The following is a 23,027-nucleotide window of genomic DNA, read 5'->3' as shown; positions in this document are numbered from 1 at the left end:
ACTGTCTGGGTGAGGAGGTTGCCTGCCAGCTGTTTTAAGTTAAAATGGGCTCAATGCTGACCTGTAACATTCAGTTCAGATGACCATGGTGCCCCATGCCCGCTTATATGGTGAATCGAGTCCATCATCTGTCTTGTCTATCATCTGTTTATCATCCAGCTATCAATCATTTATTTATCTACTTGGTATGGATGTTTATAATGGACAGATGTCTTTTTAAAGGCAGAACTGATTTCTAGGACACTGGTTTTGGATCTGATTTTTCTAGGAAAATAGCTGCTCTTAAAAGGGGAGGTGGTGATTGTCATGTTGTCACAATTGCTAATGTTCTTTCACAAGTAAAATTGACGCATGCATGCACATTTAAGGATTAACGTAAAAATTATTTGATTTCAAATTATGTTTTAGTTTTTATTTTTATTATGTGGCTTGCAAGTCTGGCTTCCTTGACCAGGTAAGTACTTTTTAAAGTACTCGGAACAAATGCCGTCTCATCCTCTCCTCCTTTGCTCTTGTCACTAGCAAATTCAGGAAAGGAAGATTGCTGTAGCTCTCTCCTTAGTGCAGTTAAGTGTTTTCCCATAAATCAGTACCGTCCAATAGAAATAAAGTGTTTGAGCCACATGCATAATTTAACATGTCTTAGTAGTCACAATAGAAAAGTAAATATAAACAGGTGAAATTAATTTTAATAATATATTTTCTTTAACCCAGTATATTAAAAAAATGACCATTTCAAGATGTAGTCAATACAAAATACTAATATTTTATATTTTTTTATGTTGTCTTACAGAGCATCTCAATTCAGATTAGCCATGTTTCCAGAGGTCAATAGCCCATGTAGCTAGAGACTGTTATATTGGCCAGCACAACTATAGAACGTTAACCTTTTGACAAAGCAATTTAAAAGCTGAAATATTAAATTAAACTGGTTACACACTATCAAAAATAAATATATAAATGATCTCAAATTGCTATAAGACCTGTGTCCTACCCTGCCCTGCGATTAAGTAGTTGTGCAGTCTTGAACCTATTTTTACTACTTTATCGGTAAAACAAGAGGATTGGGTCAAATACTTCCCCTGGTTTTATGAAAAATAACCAGTAGATGTGCATTCAACCTGCAGGCAACCTAGAGATCTACTGTAGCAGAAAAAAAGGGAGCAGCCTTAGTGGTGGGCATTGCCATTTTGCACCAAGTTTGCTTTGGTCCAGTCCCTGAGGCCCCATGCCTCATTGGAGATCATTCAATTTTCATATTTAAATTACTTTATTGGGCAAGTAGCAGCAAACCCATTGTAAAATCAATAGATAACTAGTGAGCTAGTATTTAGATCTTTTAATATTATCCTTCACTAGCATGCATATCTTTGTTCGTATCTATTTCAACACCATTAAATAAAGTTTGGTGAAATGTAATGCTTTATAATTGACTGATCCATGAGTACTGACTTCCTGAAACACAGAAATGAATACCTTAATGAAAAGATGTCAGTTTCTTCACCCAGTCTCTGGATAGCTTGTGTGATCAATGAGTGCTGGGTACCATTTCCATCGCATGGCTTTCTGCCCCGGCAATCGTGACAGGACATTTAAAGAGAGCTTTTTTTTGTATGAAAGGAGTTTATGCACTGTTTTTCTAAAACTAATTAATGTCTGGAAAGTGATGTTTTTCTGAGGAAATAAGAGAACAGAGGAACACTCCATTAGGCCTCCCTATAGTAATTTGTGTCTTTCTCTGTGTGTCTCTGTTTGTCTCTCTGTGTGTCTTTCTCTCTCCTTCATCCCTCTTCCCCCAACACCCCTTAACTTCCGAAGCTGGGCTCCAGAAGAGTCCAGATAGTCATCAGCATTTAGACAGAGAAGCCTTTGCAGGGGTAACTTATGTCCTCTTTACATTCAGAGGTGTTTTATTGGAGCACCTCTGTGACTTCTGAATTTGGAGTTTATCTTCAGATGATGCTGAGCAAAGAGGAAAAATGATCAGTATCCAGGACTCTGCATCCAGAGCAAAGTCAGGAGTTCTCTCAGGTCTCTGTTACATTAAAAATCCAGCTCAAAGGCATTTTCCTTTTGGTATAAACTTGAACTCATCTCCCCAACCCCACCACCCAGCTGCCACCCCCCTCCCCCCACCACTTACATATTCACCCATAAGAGCAGTGGGTTATATCATTGCCTTCTTGAAATAGACCCCTGAGATTTAAAGAAAAGTGTTTGTGGAATAGTCCCCTACACTTAAAGAAGAATTGTGCTTCTCTTTTGAGGCCCCTTTGGGCTTCATTGGGTTCTTGACCACAGAGTAGTGGGAGGGCATCGCAAAATGTAAAACTGACCTTACTGTTTTTGTAAGGTGTATGTAAGTGTACATCTGTGTAGGGTCTGTGTAAGCTCTATGCAAGGAAAAAAGAGCCTGGAAATGTTGAATGATAGAAATGACTGGGTGACCTAGATTTTGAAAAGAATCTAAATTTTCCAGGATATCGTGACAACCACATGTTTATATATTTTTGATTATTCCAAGTAGATTTACAGATGGCACTCTGGGCACCTCTTCTTTGTTCTGCCCTTCTTTTAAATGTTAATTTAAATTCCTCTAAATATACCATCAATTTCAAGATGCAGAAATAAATCAGATTGTTGGAGCAACTATTTAAACATAAAGAATGAAAATGTAGATATAGAGAATGTTTAATGATCTCAGAGTAGGGAAGAATTTTCTAAGGATGATGCCAAACTGGGATTCTAAAGAGGAAAAGCTTGTTAAATTTGGCTTCACAGAAATTTTAAATTTCTGTCCAGGAAAAAGAAACAATATTGAAGGACAAATGGCAGCTGGGAATAAACATTTTCAACTTATTTAAGATGAGGTCTAATTTCCTTAATACAGTAGGTCTCAGATTTTGAACATTCAAATCACCTGATGGGATGGTTAAACCTGAGATTGCTGGGTTCAACCCAAGAGACTCTGATTCAGTGGCGCTATGGCAGTTGGAGCGTGGTCCCAGGTGTGGGGGACAGTGCTGGTCTGCTGAGCACAGCTTGAGAATGACCGCCTTGAAACAGGACAGATACGATCGTTGCAAACTAATAGGAAACTGAGCAGAGCACAGGATCATGCAGGTCTCAAAGATACAAATTACTTTTAACATATGAAGAAATGCTCAGTCTCACACAAATTAAATAAATACAGTTTAAACAGTCATGAGAAAGCGCCTTCTTGTTACATTGGGGAGGATCCAAGAATTGATAATACATCCCCACTGGGCTATGCCAGGTGCGAGGAACTAGCACTGTCACACACCATTAGGGGCAAATCGGTGGTAATTTTGGAGAGCAACTGGCAATCTCTACCAAATTTAAAATGCACATACACTTTGATCCAGTAGTTCCATTTATAGGAGGTTAGTCTACATGTAGACTCAAAAATGTGATGAGATAATTATATGTTTGTTGAGCAAAAAAAGCAGTCAGTGAGAAACTGGTTGATAAATGATGGACCATCTCCGGAGTTCTATGCAGCTGGTAAAAAGCACAATATGGCTCCGTATGTACTAATATGGATCTGCATGAACACTGGATACTACACTCGCCTTTGTGTGTGCGTGTTTCTGTCACTAATGAGCTGTCAGTTGATATCTATCCCTCTTTGCCTAGATACCATTTTGTTAACACCTGATACCACTAAACTCATAACACATACTAAATGTTTCAGTACAAACCCTCCTGTCCCATTTGATTTGGGCTCTTGACTATTTCTGGCGATTGAAACAGAGATCATGTTGCATAACATGCCTCTGTGAGTTAATGTGAAAAAACGAGCCTGATCAAGTTAATGCATTGGAAATGGATATGACATATATATATATATGAAACGTCATTTCCAAACATGACATATTGGCTTTTTTTTTTTTACACTGATAATTGTTTTATACTATTTTCATCATTACATGGACATTCTGAGAATTTTCTCTCATGCGATTACCCAGCTCTGTCCTTTAGGACAATTCCAGGTTCCATTGAAGCTGTTCTGTTTCCATTATGGAAACACAAGCCAGGTTTGGGGCACAGGGATCTTGGTCTACAACCTTGAGATGGCCAGTGTGACCCAAACCTTAATTGCAGGGCTTGTACTAATTAGGAACTGTGAGTCTTTAACTCAGCATTGAAAAGCATGTGAGTCATAAACATTTTTGTATCATCTCATTGCCTTTTCCTAAGACCTGTGAAGACCAGCAAAATCAGAGTTCCTACTCTGACTACAGTCTCATGTGGCCTGGCCCTCCATTGGTCAGCCTTATCAGGACATTTTTGCCCCGGCATTGGGACTACGTTAAAATACTGATTCAAATATCCATGGCGTAAGTATAACCCATGTTTTCCTACAAGCAGGTGTTATATTAACCACCTGGTATCGTTCCTCAGAGTTCAGCTTTTGATGTGGACCTTTTATAAGGCATCTCTAACCTTTTTGATGAATCAGAAAACATCACAGTCATCCATTATTCGCTGCCTAACATCATTGTTACATTTTTTAAAAGAAATACGAGATGTTCTGAAAATTGCTTGGCAATATTACATGTTAGTGTAAAAAAACTTCCTCCAACATTTCATAATCCAGAGCTCCTTGTTCAGTTGTTTCTAATTTGGATTGGCCTGAATGTCTTATTGGGTTTGCTAAACCTGGGTTGAAATGCAGGTTCTGCCACTTACTAGCTGTGCATCAGTGCACTGTTAGTTTAACCACCTAAGTTCTCACTTCCCTTATCTGTGAAATGGGGCTGCTGATACCCAAATCAGAGACGTTTTAAAGATCAAGCTTGTCTGGGACCTCTCAACACTGGCTAGATGGTCAGGACTCCTGGGCTGTGTTGGTGGTTGCTATATTACCAGCATCTTAATGGTTCCTCTCTCTCACCATCTCAGATTTATTCTCCTTTACAACCTGGCATGAAGCCCATTGTCTCATAGTTGCACGTTGCTTCTGGATGGAATTCTGGCCTTTAGTTTTAGCTTTTCCTAATTTACCTAGTATGTACACTCTTCAATTCATCTAAAAATATTGACTTTTTTCTTTACATTTTTGTCTTTAAGCCAGACCTACAGGACTCCCTATTTTGTATCTGGTTAAATCCATGTTCCCTCCTTCACCAGCACTGTTTTCCTCTGGTCTTTGACTGAGCTCATCTCCCCTCAGGCAGTCCTGACTCTAACTGAGCTCACAGTTTTGAGTATGCAAGAATATCCCTGCTTGATAATTTTGTCATTCTGGTCTTGAGCTATTTATCTATGTAATGACTCCAGGGGTCCTGGCCTTGAAGCCTGCCAAGGGCTGGTGGTACTACGGCCTGTCTGATGTTGTCTGTCATTGGATTCTAGACACATCAGGAGCTATAGCCTTTTACAGCGAATTTTGCTGACCTGCCTAGTAACCAGAGAACAGACACAAATATGTATTCACTGATTAATGGTTCCCTATTCCTGACTGTATGCCCTTGCCTTTTCTCATTCCATCAGCTTCGGAACTCCTGGATATTCTACACTCACCAAGGGCATTGCCCTCTGGTTTAGTCTTCTCACTCACCTTATGTTCAGATGTCATCCAAGTGACTTCAGTATTTTCCCTCCACCTCTCTTAAGCTCCACACCCACAGTCACAGGGGATCTCATCAGTGCTGGAGGTTCTCGCACTTCCAGAGAGAATCTTCTCTCTGACCACAGCAATCTGATTCTGCAGCATCCTTGCTCAACTTCTCCTTGAGCCTCTCCCAGAACTTACACTTTATCTTGCTAATATATTCAGTTACCATCCCATTAACATTTAAACATGTTCATGTCTCTGTATTTAATCAAAACTGGGTACCCCTCAGCCACCAATTCACAACCAGTCTCAGGAAATATTTCTAAGCTGCCTGTATCAATGTCTGCATCTCATGATCACTCCTCAACCTATGGCAATCTAGCTTCTGCCCAGGGTGCTTTTGGAGCATCTCTTGCTAGTGTCACCAGTGACCTTCATTGCTTCTCAACCAGCAGGTGCTTTTGTGTTCTCACTGTACTTTATGTCTTCCTACCAGTTTACATAGTCAAGCCCTCTTCTTTTTTGAAGTCCTCCCTTTCACTGGCTTCCACAAAATGCCCTTCAATGCAGCTGCTTTTGTTTCTACTATTTGTTCAGTCCTTCTCTTAATTCTTTGCAGATCCACTGCCTTTTCAAACAGTACAGTTTGGAGTCGCCTGAGGCTGTCTCTAAGTCCTGTTGTTTTTTTTTTCTGTTCTTACAAGCCATCTGATCTATAGACTTGGCTTTAATCCCTACCTCAGCACAGATGACTCCCACCTGCGCATTCCAGCCCCCGATGCTAGAGCTGCCCTGAATGCATTTCCACTTGCCCACTTGATGTGAGCCCTCGACTGTCCCAAAGGCACTTGGTGCTCTGTCTGCTGAAAATCAAGCTCATGATCTTCCCCTAAATCCTGGCCTTTGATCTTATCCCATCTCTCCAGTTCCACCAATTGGAAACCTTAGGAGTTTTCCTTGACACCTTATTCTCTCTTACTCCACGTCTTAACTCTTTCCTCCACCAGCCATCACTCATTGCTGTTGATGTCACTTTAACTGTTTTCTGTCTTTCCTGCTATCACTCTAGTTTAAACTGTCTGTTTTGGGCCCTTTTTATTTTATTTTATTCATCCACTTAAAAAAAATTATTGGAGTATAGTTGATTTACAATGTTGTGTTAGTTTCAGATGTACAGCAAAGTGAATCAGTTATACAGATATATATATCCACTTTTTTTTTTTTTTTAGATTCTTTTCCTATATAGGCCATTACAGAGTACTGAGTAGAGTTCCCTGTACTATACAGCAGGTTCTTATTAATTATCTATTTAATGTATAGTAGTGTGTGTATGTCAATCCCAATGGGCCCAATTTATTATAATAGACTTCTTGTCCTCTTTATACGGTAAAGCCAGACCCCTTCAATGGCTGTGGGTTGCCCTCTGAAAGCCCATATGATCTTGGCCATGCCTCCCTTCTACTAGCCTCACGTCATATCACTTTCCTCTTGCTGACAGTGATGTTCATGCCACCCTCCTTCGAGTGTTTGGAGGGCTCTGTCTCCACAGGGCCCTCACATGGTCTTGGCCTGGCTTTGTTAATACACTCCTGTAGCAGAGGGCCGTGGACGAGACCTCTCCAGTGGCAGAACTGCCCTGCCATTGACTTAGTGGTATGGTCCACACTGGTCCTCTGTCATTGTAGCCTGGAAGCCACGTCTGAGATTCCGTCCAGCCCACCACCAAAGCAGGGGTAACTACCGCAGGTGCATGCCAGGTAGAGATGAAGCCCAAGGTCTCTGCTCACGTTGTTCTCGCCTGAGGCGCATTGCTTGGGCTGGCCTTCCCAGTTTGTTCATTAGAAGTAAAGTGCAGGTTCATTCACACACTGAACGGATTCTTATTGTGCACTTTTTATGGGACAGGCAGTGTTCAAGCACTAGGGAGACAGCAGTGAATGAAACAGATAAAACCCCTCATGGAGCGTATAATGTAGTGGAAATAAACATAGTTTTAAAAAGGCAAATTGCAAAGCGTGTCAGAAAGGGATATGTGCTATGGAAAAAAATAAAGGAGGAAGAGGCTAAAGACTGCCAGGGTTGAGGCTAGAACTGTAAATTCAGATGAGGTGGTCAGGAAAATTCTCACTGAGAAAGTGACATGTGAACATAGGTGTGTGGGAGGTGATGGGGGAAGAGTGCTCCAGGTAGAGGGAACAGCCAGTGCAAAGGCCCTGAGGCAGGAGCATGGCAGGCATGTCCAAGTAGCAACAAGGAGACAAATGTGGCTGGAATGAAGTGAGCTGGGGGGGCAAAATAGTAGGAAGTGAGAGTACGGGTCGGGGCAGAGCCCTTCACCTGTTACTCTCAGGGAGACAGGGCAGCCAGTGGGTTTTAAGCACAGGAACGATGTAATCTGGTGTCTGGGTGGGGAGCTGATTGGAGTGGCTCAAGACCTGAAGCAGTGACCACTTAGGAGGCTGCGGCAGTGATCCAAGTAAGAGGTGACGGTTGCTTCGAGAGTGTGAGGGCAGTGGGGAAGATGATTTGTGGCTAAGTCTGGGCATGTTTTGAAGATACTGCTGACACACTTTGCTGATGGGATGGACATGACGTACAAGAGAACAAGAGGGGTTCAGGAGGGCTCCAAGGGTGGCCTGGACAGCTGGAGAGAGAATGTGGGTACTGATTGAGATGAAGAAAATTGTAAGCAGTTTAGGGTGATATAGGGGTTTCAGTTTTGCACATATTATATTTGGGATGTCCCCAAGGCATCAGAGTAGAGATGTTCAGGAGGGAGAGAGACTTATGACTCTGCAGTTTAAGAAAGAAGCCTGGCCTGTGGGTATGCAGTTAGTTGGACATTGTTGGCATGTGGATGACATCTAAAGATGTGAAACCTGATGACACTGATGAGAGGGTGATCATAGCGGGGGGTGGGGGTAGGTAGCAAGGATGGAGGTGTGAGGTGGTCTTACTGGCTTGTTAATTAGGAGTGATGACACTGACCCACCTCCCCTGCCACCACCCTTGCCCCAGCTGGACCTCCTGACTGTCTCCTGCCCCTCAGAGTCCTCAAGGAGGTCTTGGCACAGCGTGAGTCAGACCTATCACTTCTCTGCTCAAAACCCTCCATGGCCTCCTGTCCTTCTCACAGTAAAAGCTGCCTCTACACCACCCCCCATCCCCTGCCATTACCTTGCTGGCCTCATCTACCTTCCTCCCTCCCTCCATTCTAGAATCCTCCCTGTTCCTAGAACATGTCATGCTAGCATCTTTGCTTATACCTGCTGTTCTTTCTGCCAGGGAAGTTCCTCTCCCATGTATTCAGAATTCACACCATCACTGCTCTCAAATCTTTGCTCCAATAGCAGCTGGCCAGGGAGGCCTTCTCTGGCTTCTGGCCACCTCTGATGTCCACTGTGCCTCCTCAAAATGTAACTGAAAGATACTGCATTGATGTGTTTTGATCAAATGCACTCACACCCATGGAAACCCTTCATTTGAAAGACTTTTAAGATGATAAAATAATGATTTTCAAGTTTTTAATTGTGCAGATAAGAGAGCTTTTAAGGGAAACATTTGCATTGTTTTTGGTAAAATCATGTATAAAAATGCCTCCACCATTACATCTACTTTCAAAATGCTCTCTCCATAGGACAGTTGTTTTTCCAAAGCAGGCACTGATCCCTCCCTCATGTTTTAAAATGTCATCTTTCTATTACAGGGATGGAGAAGGGTGCTTATTTTTGGAAAATACCTGCTGTGTGGCATACTGCTAACAGCCACCTGCCACCCAGAAAATGGTTATGAATGTAGAACAATTGCTTTTTGTATAATAGAAAAACACATGACTTGCCTTTTAGTTCTGCAACACTTATATTTTCTTTGCGGCAAGATGACTAGTGAACCATCATGTAGTAGAAAATATTTTCATGGTGGTTCCTTATCTTCTTATAAAGTATTATAAGGAATCTACTACATCGTAAAGGTCTTATTTCTATATATTAAAAAATAAAATATCCAGGGCTTCCCTGGTGGCGCAGTGGTTGAGAATCTGCCTGCCAATGCAGGGGACACGGGTTTGAGCCCTGGTCTGGGAAGATCCCACATGCCGCGGAGCAACTGGGGCCGTGAGCCACAATTACTGAGCCTGTGCATCTGGAGCCTGTGCTCCGCAACAAGAGAGGCCGCAATAGTGAGAGGCCTGCGCACCGCGATGAAGAGTGGCCCCCGCTTGCCGCAACTAGAGAAAGCCCTCGCACAGAAACGAAAACCCAACACAGCCAAAAATATAAATAAATAAATAAATAAATAAATAAATAAATAAATAATTTTTAAAAATAAATAAATAAAAAATAAAATAAAATAAAATATCCAAATGCATGATATCCAGAAGCTCCTGCCTACTTTTGGCTTCAGCTTCTTTGCTGCAAGAACTGACTGATGAACAGTGCAATAAATTCATTCACCTCTGGTTCTGTCTATATAATGTCACCACAGATCCTCGTGTAATTTTTTATTTCACTTGACATTGCCAGCCTATGAGCGGTTACTCTTACGCAGATTTTTCAAAACTTGATTTTGTTACTTTAAAGAGTTCATTGATCTTTTCTGGTACAATTTTCCTTGGTCAGCTCACAAAAATGTATTTCAACAGCAGATAATCAACATGCGCTAAAGTGTTTCTGATGTGTCCGGCATTGGGTTGGATAAAATAATGTGCTGGTGGGTGAATTCCATGGGGTCCCTGCCTTAATGGCACTGATATTGGAGGGAGAGGGAGAGAGAAAACACAAATAAGTAAATACCAAGAGAGAAAAAAACAAATAAATAAATACCGAGAGAAGAATAAGTATCTTATTATTGAAAGAGAATCATTCCAACAAATAATAGATGTGCTGAAGTGTGTTTGAAATATTTCTGCTTTGCTCTGTTTAGTAAATATCTCCCCTGTGAAACTTCTAATATTGGTTCTTTACACCTTCAGCATTGTTTTCTAATTATCTTCATACAGGACTCTGAGAAAGGCATGCACTTTAGTTTGTCATCATGCATTTTGGTGTATTATTTTATATATTTTATTATGGCAGAAAAATAACTATTTTTCCAATGACTTGTGGCATTTTGCCTTTCAATGTTAATAAGAAGAAGATTCTAAGCATTTGAAAAAATCAAGTTTAGTTAAATTTTGTAACATACTGGATTAAGTATAATGTGTTAAACTTTGCTAAAAAAGTATAGAGATTTGTTCTACAGTGGTGCAACCCAATAGATAAACAATGTGAGCCACATATGTAATTGTGTATTTTGTAGTAATCACATCTAAAAAAATACACAACTGAAGTTAATTTAAATCATATGTTTTATTTTACCCAATGTATATGAAATATCATTTTAACTTGTAATCAATATCAAACTTATGAATGAGATATTTAACATTCTTTTTTATACTAAGTGTTCAAAATCCAGTGTGGGCATCTCAATTCAGTCTAGCTGAGTTTCAAGTGGCTACAATACTGGACAATTCAGTCCTGTGGGCTTAGTTTTAAACGCAGTGGCTAAGAGTGATGTGTCACAGTACCATTGATACAGTATAAAATTAGGGCCTGGAAGTAGGTGTAAAATTTAATTGGTCTTCTCAAGAAATTAGACTCTTTTAGCCTGGTCGGATTGGATTAGATCCTTATTGCTATTACTGTGTAATGTGGATGACACAGGAGAAGGGCTGTCTGCTCTGCCAGTGCTGCTAAGAGCGTGGTTTTTAATTCATAGTTTTGTTTTTGCTAAAAATATTTTACTTACGGTCATGTATTTTTAATGTAGTAAAATATACATAACATAAAATTTACCATTTCAATTGTATGATTCAGGGGCATTAAGTACATTCACATTGTCGTACCACCATCCATCTCCAGAACTTTTCATCTTGCAAAACTGAAACTCTGCACCCATTAAACAATTAATCCCCATTCTCCCCTCCCCCCAGCCCCTGGTAAACCACCATTCTACTTTCAGTCTCTATGAACTTGACTACTCTAGGGGTATTTCATGGAAGTGGAATCATATGTTATTTGTTCTTCTGTGACTGGCTTATTTCACTTAGCATAATGTTCTCATGGTTCATCCATGTTGTAGCATGTGCCAGAATTTTCTTCCCTTTTAGGCTGAATAATATTCATTTGTGTGTATATACTATATTTTGTTTATTCATCTGTTGATGGACGCTTAGGTTGCTTTGGCTGTTGTGAATAATGCTGCTAGGAGCATGGGTATATAAATATCTCTTCACTTGTTTCAGTTGTATATCTATATAGCAATTATATATCTGTTTTAACTATGTTGAGTATATACCCACAAGAGGATTGCTGGATCCTATGGTAATTCTTTGTTAAAGTTTTCCCACAGTGTATGCACTGGTTTAGATTCCTAGTCAAATTGCACAAGGATTCTAATTTCTCCACATCTTCCCTAACATTGTTATTTTCTGTTCATTTTTTGTTTTGATTTTTGGTAGTAGCCATTCTGGTGGGTGTGAGGTGATATCTAATTGTGGTTTTGATCTGCTTTGCCCTGATAACTAGTGATGCTAAGCATCTTTTCATGTGCTTATTGGCCATTTGTATATTTTCTTTGGAGAATATCTATTCAAGTTCTTTATCCATTTTTTAATTGGTTTTTCTTTTTACTATTCAGTTGTAAGTGTTCTCTATATATTCTGGATATGAGATTCTTATCAAGTATATGATACACTTTCTCCCATTGTGTAGGTTCTCTTTTAACTTTCCTGACACTGTCCTTTGTTGCACAAAAGTTTCTAATTTTATCAAGTCCAATTTATCTATTCATAACAAATCGCAAGGGGCGCCAAATAGCCAAAACAATATTGACAAAGAACAAAGCTCAGGCTTCATACTTACAGATTTCAAAACTTATTATAAAGATACTGTAGACAAAATTGTGTGGTACTGGCATAGGAAGAGACATATAGACCAATGGAATAAATTTAAGAGTCCAGAAATAAGCCTAATTTACATTTGCAGTTAATTGAGTTTTGATAAGGGGATCAAGACCATCCAATAGAGAAAGAATTGTCTCTTTAACAAATAGTGCTGGGACACTGGATGTCCACAGGTAAATGAATGAAGTTGGATCCCCTCACACCATATTCAAAAATTAACTCAAAATGGATCAATGGCCTAAATATACAAACTAAAACCATAAAACTCTTAGAAGAAAATGTAGAGGTACGTCTTCATGATGACAATGGATTCTTAGATATAACGCCAAAAGCATGAGTAGCAAACTAGTTCATGATTGTGTGAAGGAATCTTTTTTATCCACTTGCCAATTTTGTAAACTTTCATTTGGCTAAAACTAGAAATCTACCTAACCAAGTACACGTACATAGAATCATGTTCCAATAGATTGACAGTGAAGGAAGGGCCCCAGGCTGCACACAGCCGCACCTTAAGCCATCATCCCTGGCTTTGAACACTTTCTTCTCCTTGCTGGCAGAGTTTCCATCCTCCAGTTGTCTTCATCTTTTGGCGTTTATTTCCCCACATGGTTATCATGCTGCATTGGGCAAACTTGGTAACTGATCCTTTGACTAGGACAATACTCTTTTTAATCCACATAGTTTACCTTTTTACTTCTCTTACCCACATAGAAAAGAAATAAAGCAGAAAATGGCCCAAACATAGTCAGGCTCTTGGAAGTCTGAAAAATGTCACTAAGTGCATTTTATGTGGCTGTTTGGGCTTCTTGGCTGTCATATTTTCCCCAAATGGAATTGATTTAGACAAACATCAGTGAACTGTATTTATGTGCCTAAACTGTGGGCTTATTTGCCTCTCAGTAATGAAACTCTTAAAGAATAATTTATTCTACCCCTTCCATTCCAAGAAATGTTCCAACTTCTCTATTTCATTGTTGCAGATATTACTAGTCTTGTGATGAGTGCCTAAGGATTCCCCCCCTGTATGGGATGGGGGCTCCATTATCTGGGTGCAGATGTGTCACCTGCTTTAATAGCACCTGCACTAATATTGCTAGGGTGGGTGTCTCCATAACACTATGAAACAAGATTCCTGAAAAAAGGATTCTGCTTCTTTGGAGAAGGATGAGCCATGGATATTTAACTCTTCTTTATGATCAGGCAGGCATTTCCCACTAATAAATCTCTAATTTTTTATGTTCAGCTAAGAAGGTACATGAAATGGATCCTTAATTAAATTAAGATTCTAAAAATATGTCAAAGTACACTCTCTTACCTAGAGAATGTATGTTCTGTTAAAAATTGTTAATTTCTTTTTAAGTTATGCTTATTTATGTTGTATCAGCAATAGTCCATATTTTTACTTAAATGACCCATTTGCCTTTTATTAGTAGTAGTTTTAAATATAGGCTCTCAAGTACCAACTTTAAATATGGAATTTGCTTAAAGGTAATAAAATTTAAATGTTGTAATGAAGACAGATCTACTTGAGGAGAAAGCATTGTGGAAAATCAAGGCAAAAATTGAGCAGTTATAGCCTGTATAAACTTCAGGAAATGCAGGTGCCCTTGATCTCAGACTGCTGATGGGACTTTTTGGCAGGATAGTATACTAAATTGTCCAGCTTTTCCAAAGGCTGACAGCTGAATTCTTGTAATCTATGATTTTTCTCTGGTTTCAACTGTTTTTTTTTTTTCCTGCATTTGTCATTGATTTTTTTTTTATTGAAGTATAGAGTTGATTTACAATGTTGTGCCAATCTCTGCTGTACAACAAAGTGACTCAGTTATACACATATATTCTTTTTTTTACTATTATTTTCCATTATGATTTATCCCAGGAGATTGGATATAAGACCCTGTGCTATACAGTAGCACCTTGTTGTTTCAATTATTTGTTTTTTGCAGCAGGCTTAATTCAGGGTAAAATGCAGATAAAGATGGTGGGTTTACCTGAGAAGGTAAACCGTCTGAGAAGGTTTTACCTGATGCTTCTTTCTTCTTCTTTTTTTATTTTTAATCTCATGCACATGAATTTAATGTGTCTTCCAAAGGATACTTGAATAGGCAACTTTTGTGACTCAGGAAATCAAAGTCCATTTTCCCTACAATCCTAGGTGGGCCTAGGATAAGCCTCTGATAATTCTGCACCCAATTACAATGTGGAGGAGGTTTCCCCACACATCCAATGATTCTCCAGACACCAGCTGGATGTCCTTCCATTTGACTCAATTCTGACACTATCACCCAGAGATAGCATCAGCCTCCAAAGTTTGAGGGCTCACCTACAAGACTGCTCCCTGCTTCAGATGCCAATCGCCAAGTCCAGGTTGTTACCAACTAGCTGTAAATCAGAGGTTCCTGCTAGCCCCTCCTTAGGTTTGATTAATCTCCTAGAGTGGCTCACAGAACTCAGGAAAACATTTTACTGACTAGATTACTGGTTTATGATAAAAGGATACAACTCAGGAACAGCCAGATGAAAGAGATGTATAGGGAAGGTATGGGGAAAGGGCACGGAGCTTCCATGCCCTCTCTAGGTGCACCATTCTCCCCATGGCTCCATGTGTTCACCAACCTGGAAGCTCCCCTAATCCTGTCCTTTTGAGTTTTTGTGGAGGCTTCATTACACAGGTATGATTGATTAAATCATTGGCCATTGGCTACTGATTCAACCTCCAGGCTCTCTCCTCCCCTTCTCCTCCCAGGAGGTAGGAGGTGGGGCTGAAAGTTGGTTAGTTATCCTGGCAACCAAACCCTAGTCTTTAAGTACTTTCCCAAAGTCACCTTATTAACCTCAACCCAGGTGATGGAAAGGGGCTTGTTATGAATAACAAGACACTCATATTACACCTTTATGGTTCTGAAGTGGTTTTAGGAGCTAAGGACCGGAGGCCAAATATTACAACAAAAGATGCTCCCACTGCTCTTACCACTCATGAAATTCCAAGAGTTTTGGGAGCTGTGAGCCAGGAACCATAGACAAAGACTAAATATATATGAGAAATACATTTTGGTCATCTGCATGACCAAATATATACTTCTTATAAATCAAAATATTGCACCTCTAACCTGATTTTCAGTATTTAAAATGTCTCATTTTGAATCTTTATTATAAGACACACATTTTTATATTTTATGATACTTTGGGATGGATAGTTTACTGCCTTTCGTTGATACTTTCCCTCATTTGTCTGTTTATGTATACGCTTTTTAGAAGTGTAAGGGACTGTAGAGACAGTTTAGTCCAAACAAGTTCAAGAAAAGGAAAGTAGAAGGGTGTATGTAAAGTCATTCCAGACAGCCTTCCTATATAGGGGCCAGGCTGTTGGTGAACAGATCTGCGCATCAAGAGAATGCACTCTAGCTGCCTTTCCCAGCCAGTATGATTCTTCTTTAAATCAGTGGGCTACAAGAGACCAACAGACATATGGTGAAGCCAACCATATGAAAGAGAAGGAACACAATGAAGTAATGGAACCAGAAGTATCTCAGATAAGAACAGCAGCAATAAATCTCAATTAGCATTCTTATTGAAATTCTGCATCATATCACCTTTCCTGAGATAACAAAGTGCTTCTCTGAAAAAGAAAAAAATCAGAGTACAAGAAAGTTTATTGACAACATAAGGAAAAGATTTTGAGAAATCAAGAACAGGTATACTTGGTCCATCCTGTAATACAAGTTTCAGAAAGAGGAAAAAGATATAGGGATTGGGATGATGTAATTTTAAAAAGAAAAAGAAAAATTTCCCAAGCTGCAGAAAGGGTTAGGTTTTTAACCATCTACTTCACCCCCCTGCCCCCGCCAAAAAAAACACCATAGTTAAAAAGCAGTTCTAGATATATCCTAGTGAAATGTCATGACTCCCAGAATAAAGAGAATATCCTAACCCTGCCAAAGAGAAGGGAAAAATACAACTTTGCTACAAAGGAAAGAGTATCCTACTGGCTTTGGATTTCATGTCAGTAACCATGGATGATAATATTAAATAATTTTTAAAATCTGAAGAAAAAAGAATATGAACTTAGTTTGGCTGCAGAATTCTATCAATCAAGTGAGGGCATGAGCTCAGAAATTTTAACATCATCTAAAAGAATTTATCAGTAATGTTTATACCAAAGCGTAAAATGAGTCCAAGGAAGATGATAAATTGAAATACAAAAGTTGTATTACTTAAGCAAAAACAAACAAAAAAGCTAGAAAAAGTAAGACCCCAGTGTTGCTGACACAGAAAATTATGCAATCAGCAAAGTTTAATGAAAATGACGTTTCCCTCTCAGTGGGTCCAGTCCTGTCTACTTCTGCAATGAAAAATCTTTACAAAGTCCTTTTAATGCTGTTTATTGATAGGGTTTAGAAACAACCTGCAGAAGAACCACAGAAGACAATTTAAATTTTGAAACAAATTGCAAATATTATATCTGGAAAACATAAATACTGACATGTACTTTAAAAACAGAGTATACCTAAAAAATTAGGCAATGGAGGAAGGTAATAGTGCTAATTTCATAGAGAGAGATGTTCCAAAGTCAGTAAATCAAGACATTAAGATCTATTATTCAAGCAATGAATGCATTATTTAAAATTTAACCGTGAACACCAGGAAACAACTGAGTTTCCATTCTTTTTAACAGTGGTTATTTCTCGAAAGAGAGACTAGGGCTGCCGAAGGAGGGGGTCTGGATGTGGCTAGAAGAGTATTTTACAATTTTGTTTATTCTTTTTTTAACCAAGTACATGCATTATATCATTTTTAAACAAATTTATTTGTTTTTAAAGTTTTTAAGCTGAACAGCAGGGTTGGTCTGGGAAGGTTTAATCCGGGCTTCCTCTGCCATCGCCTACCCTTCCTTCTCTCCCTGAGGACCAACGTGCTGTGTGTGCATCCTGAATCCCAGTGGCTCCTGCTTTCTTCCAGATTTGCTCCATCAGATATCCATCAGCAGACCCATACAGATACTCTTTCCCACCCATCTAACCCTTATCTTAACCTTTGCCAATTGTCCCTTCTCCTTTCCCTAATCTCCAAATTTCCTTAAAGAGAAATCTACACTTCTTGTCTTTGAAGCCATCTCATCTCGTCACTCTCATACCCATTGCAGGATGACTTGTACTCCCCAACACCACTTAACTGAAACTTTGCCAGTCTTCCTTTACTTCTGAGCGGCTAAGCCACACTGACTCCATTTTGTCAGCTCCATCTTAGTTCTGCAATCCTACCCCTTCTCTTCTCTGCATGACTGAGCTTTTGCCTAACTCACAAAGAGTATGTCCAAGCCAGATAAATTTCTTATCAACTTCTACCCTTGCCTTCATCTGATATGAAAACTGGAAGAGTGCCTTTGCTGCCACAGATGTTCATGAGACCCCCTCTGGGGAGGAAAAAAATCCCGGTTCCTGACAGGTACAGACGTGCTTCTCACTTGGTAGTCAGATTCTATATTTCACTTTGGCCCCTTTAAATTCCCCTGTACCCCTTTCAGCAGGGTGGAGTGCAGCTGTGAATGCTTCTGGATTGCTGTCTGCCTGATCCAACCCGTATGTAAGTTCACTTCAGTAAACTTCATAATTCTACTTTATGGGGTTGCCTGCTTCATTTTTCAGTCTCGAAGTTCCTTCTCAGTTTGGGAAATATTATTCAGTATCCCTATCTTTGAACAACGTCCTACTCTCCAAAATCAAAGCCTTACTTTCTAGGTCTATCATACTTGAACTCTAACAATAGTATTCCTTTAACTGGGGTCTGAGAATGAATCCTATTAGATTTCCCAGTTTTTAAATTTTTAAAAAAATTTGTGATTTTATTTCCATGATAACTTTAAAAGAACAAAATCATTCAGAATGATCTGTATAACCACCTTATAACAGTGTAGTGTTAACACCTTTGTAACCACCACCCATGTGAAAATATGCACATTTCTAGCACCCAGCAGGCTGCCTAGCACATCTCAACTGTCAGATTCAACCAGGTTGTTGCATGTATTATTCTTTGTATTGTTCTTCGCGTTGCTTTTTCTTATGGTATGAATAAATTAATTCAGTCTATTGCTTTTTATAGTATGAACATTCCATTCTTTGCTTATCATTTCTACTCTGAAGATGTGTGTTGTTTCCATCATCTGGCTATTAGGAATAAAGCCGAGCCTGTTAACGTTTAACACGTTATTTCTCCCACCGAATCAGTTTCAGAATCAGTAGACAATGTCATCACATGCAGTGGAATGCTGCCCTATACAATGTCTTTTTTTATAACTACAGCTTTATTGAGATATAATTCACCCAATTAAAGTATACGCTTTAGTAGCTTTTAGTATATTCACAGGGTCGTGCAGTCATTACCACAGTCAGTTTTAGAACGTTTCATCACTCAAAAGGAAACTCTGTCCAGTCACTTCCCATTTCTCCCCAATGCCCACGTCACCCCATCCCTAGGCAATCACAAATATCCTTTCTCTCTCTATAAACCTGCAATTCTGCATGTTTCATATGAATGGAATCATACAATATGTGTGGTCTTTCGTTACTGGCTTCTTTCATTTAGCATCATATTTTCAAGGCTCATCCATGCTATAGCACTTATCAGTACTTCATATCTATTTATTCTTGAATAATATTTCATTGTATGGATCTACCACATTTTACTTATCCTTTCATTAGTTGGTTAACATTTGGGTTTTTTCCACTTTTTGGCTATTATGAATAATGTAGCTATGAATATTCACATACAATTTTTTGTGTGGCTCTGTTTTCATTTCCCATGGGTATAGAATTATGGAAAACACTGGGTCTTATGGTAATTCTGTTTAAGCTTTTGAGGAAGTGATAGAATGTTTTCCAAAGCAGCTATACCACTTTACGTTGAAACCAGCAATGCACAGGGGTTCCAATTTCTCTACAACATTGCCAACATTTGTTATTTTCTGTTCTTGTTTTTTTTTAATTTGTGATTTTGTTAAAGTCTGCCAAGTGGCTGTGAAGTGGTATTTCATTGTGGTTTGATTTGCATTTCCCTAATAATTAGTAATAGTAATGTTGAGTATCTTTTCAAGTGCTTATTGTCCATTGGTATAGCTTCTTTAGAGAAATGTCTATTCAAGTGCTTTGTTCATTTTTAGTTTATTGGGTTTTCCTTGCTGTTATTGAATGGCAGGAGTTTATTATATGTTCTGGAATTAATCACTTGTCAGATATATGATTTGTAGAAATTTTCTCCCTTTCTCTGGGTTGCCTATTACTTTCTTGAAATCAAATTTACCTATTTTTAATCTTGTTCATGCTTTTGATATCACATTTAAGAAACCATTGCCAAATCAAAGATCACAAATTTATGCCTATATTTTCTTTTAAGAGTTTTATAGTTTTTGGTCTTACATTTAGGTCTTTGATCCACTTTGAGTTAATTTTTGTATATGGTATAAGGGAGGGATCCAATTTCATTCCCTTTGTATGTGAATATCAGTTGTCCAGCATCATTTGTTGAAAAGACTATTCTTTCTCTATTGAATTTTCTTGACATCCTTGTCAAAAATAAGTTGACTGTAAAAGTCAGAGTTTATTTCTCGACTCTGAAGTTTTTCATTCATATATTTGTCTATCCTGTGCCAATATCACACTGTCTTGATTATTGTAGCTTTGTAGTGAGTTTGAAATCATGAAGTATGTGTCCTCCAACTTTGTTCTTTTTTTTTTCAGTCAACATTGGTTTGACTATTCTGGGTCTCTTGAATTTTCCTGTGAATATTGGGATCAGCTTGTCAATTTCTGTAAGGTAGTCAGTTGGGATTTTCTTAAGGATTGCATTGAATGTGTAGGTGATTCAGGGACTATTGCTATCTTAACAAAATTAAGTCCTCTGATACGTACACATGGGTGTCTTTCCACTAATGTAGGTCTTCAATTTCTTTCAACAATATTTTGTAACTTTCAGAGTATACATTTTGTACTTCTTTGTTAAGGTTATTCGTAAGTATCTTATTCTTTTTCATGATATTGTAAATGGAATTAGTTTCTTAATTTTAGATTGTTCATTGCAAGGTGTGTAGAAATACAATTAATTTTTAAATGGGTATTGTATTCTGAAAACTTGTTGAACTATTTTATTAGTTCTAATAGTTTTTAGTGGAGTCCCTAGGATATTCTATCTACAAAGTCATGCCACCTGCAATACAGTTTTGTTTCATTCTTTTCCAATCTGGATGGCTTTTATTTCATTTTCTTGCTAATTCTCCTGGTTAAAACCTCCAGTAAAATGTTGAATAGAAGCTGTAAGAGTGGAAACTCTTTTTCCTGATCCTAGGGAGAAAGCCTTCAATCTTTTACCGTTAAGTATTGTGTTAGTTTGGTATTTTTCATTATATGCCCATTATCTGGTTGAGAAAGTTCCCTTTTATTGTTGGTTTAAGTGTTTTTGTTTTAACATAATGGAGTGCTGAATTTTGTCAAATTTTTGTATCTACTGAGGTATCATGGATTTGTCTTTTATTGATATGGTGTGTTATGTTATATACATGTCATATATATATATATATATATATATATATATATATATATGAAACCAACTTTGCATTGCTGGCATAAATTCTACTTGGTTATGATGTGTAATCTTTCTGTATATTGATGGATTCAATTTGCTAGTATTTTGTTGATTTTTATATCTATATTCATAAGAGAAATGGGTCTGTAGTTTTCTCATGACATCTTTGTCTGGTGTTGGTATCAGGGTAATATTGGATTCAGAAAGATTAAGAAGTGTTTTCTCCTATTAAGTTTTTTGGAAGACTGTAAAGAATTGGTATTAATTCTTCTTTAAATGTTTGCTGGAATTCACCAGTGAAGCCATCTGGACCTGGGCATTTTCTTTTTAGATAGTTTTTTGATTACTATCCAATTAATAGTTCTATTCAGATTTTTGATTTCTTCTTGTGTCAGCTTGAGTAGTTTCCATCTGTTTCATCTGAAGAATCTAACTTGTTGGCTTACAGTTGGTCATGCCCTTATAGTCTTTATTTCTGCAAGATCAGTAATGTTTCCTCTTTCATTCCTGATTTTAATAATTTGAGTCTTCTCACTGTTTTGTTTGTTCAGTCTAGTGCAAAATTTAATTTTGTTGATATTTTCAAAAAACCAGATTTTGGTTCTATTAATTTTTTCTGTTGGTTTTCTATTCTTTATTACTTTCCACTGTAATCTAATCTTTCATTTTTCTTACTTTGGGTTCAGTTTGTTCTTTTTAAAAAAAAAATTGTAACCATTTAAAACATCAAAGTATAGTTAATTTACAATGTCGTGTTAGTTTCAGGTGTCCAGCAAAGAGAATCAGTAATACATACATACGTATATATGTATGTATGTATATACATATAGATGCTTCTTCAGTTTTTCGCAAGGTTAGGGATTCCAAAGTGTGCACAAGAACAGCTGAGTATTTAATTGAGCAGATTTGGAGGCAGATGTACATGGTGAACTCAGAAAGAAATCAGGAGATGAGATGCCACAGTCCTGGGCTTTGATCTGATCTGTTTGCCAGTAGACATTAGCTGCACATACCCATTTCCTTCCATGGCTAATTATATTTAATTTTTACTGGTCTCTGAAAATGACTTTGAGCAATGCCTTTTATTACTGTCCCTTGGTTACTCTAAGATCAGAAAAGTGAAAGTCAGCACAATGTTGCCTGGAGAAAATGGGTTCCATGCTTCACATTACCGTATTACGTGCCTACTTTGTTTTAAAAATGTTGGCTGTTTCTTGATTCTCTACTTTTTTGCATGTCATATGCCCTTTCTTACCAAAGAAGGAATAGGATGAAAGATGTTTGATAATCTATATGTCAGGAAAGGGGTGATGTTTGTGATGAAGGGAAACCCCATTCTACTCCATTTTAATGATCATTAATAGTGGTTTATATTACTATCTTAGTAACACTTGACTTCTTATAATTCTTAAAAATAGAGCACCCATAATCATTTTAAATTTGATTAATAAAAGGACCCTCCAAGCTTCTTAGTTAACTGTCAACTCCTACTGCTAAATGAGAGTCCACACCATGGCCTGAGTAGTGCCCAGGCCCCTGTGGCCAGCTCTCTGTCCAGCAACCTGTGGGACAGCAGCCTGTGGGACAGAGATACTGCAGTTTACATCCTTGCCTCACCTCTCACTGGCTGTGTGAAGTCGGGGACATTACATTCCCCTATTCCTTCTGTGTTTCCTCATTTCACAACAGGAATAATGACACCAGTTCTGCAGGCTGGTGAGGATTTCATGAGTTAATAGAAACACTGAGTAAAAATTGCATTCTCCTCGCCTTTAACCTGCTCCTTGTACTTTTAAAAAATTACATATTATGACCAGTGTATTGAGTATTCACAGTACTTCAGGTTAAATAGTAAAGATCTGCTGTGATTGTGATTGTGATTGTGATTGTGTGTGTGTGTGTGTGTGTGTGTGTGTTGGGGCTTGGTTAATT

General features: G+C 38.3%; 2 protein-coding genes across 3 annotated transcripts in view; one reads left to right on the top strand and one right to left on the bottom strand.

Moving 5' to 3' along the window:
* NUP62CL (nucleoporin 62 C-terminal like) overlaps positions 1 to 23,027 on the bottom strand; it is an 888,162-nt gene that overhangs the window by 657,022 nt on the left and 208,113 nt on the right. The gene's annotated exons all lie outside the window — the stretch shown is intronic.
* The window catches only part of DIRAS2 (DIRAS family GTPase 2), a 42,174-nt gene that overhangs the window by 2,151 nt on the left and 16,996 nt on the right, over positions 1 to 23,027 (top strand). Inside the window, exon 2 of one of the 2 annotated variants that reach the window (XM_082401705.1) lies at positions 18,046 to 18,104. The exons of the other annotated variant lie outside the window; for it this stretch is intronic. The gene's annotated coding sequence lies outside the window, so the exon portion shown is untranslated. The remainder of the gene's footprint in view (positions 1 to 18,045; positions 18,105 to 23,027) is intronic. 2 annotated transcript variants of the gene reach the window in all.

Source organism: Balaenoptera borealis (genome assembly GCF_965194805.1).
Source record: "Balaenoptera borealis genome assembly, chromosome: 8".
Lineage (NCBI taxonomy): Eukaryota > Metazoa > Chordata > Mammalia > Artiodactyla > Balaenopteridae > Balaenoptera > Balaenoptera borealis.
This window is presented reverse-complemented; position numbering and strand designations above follow the sequence as displayed.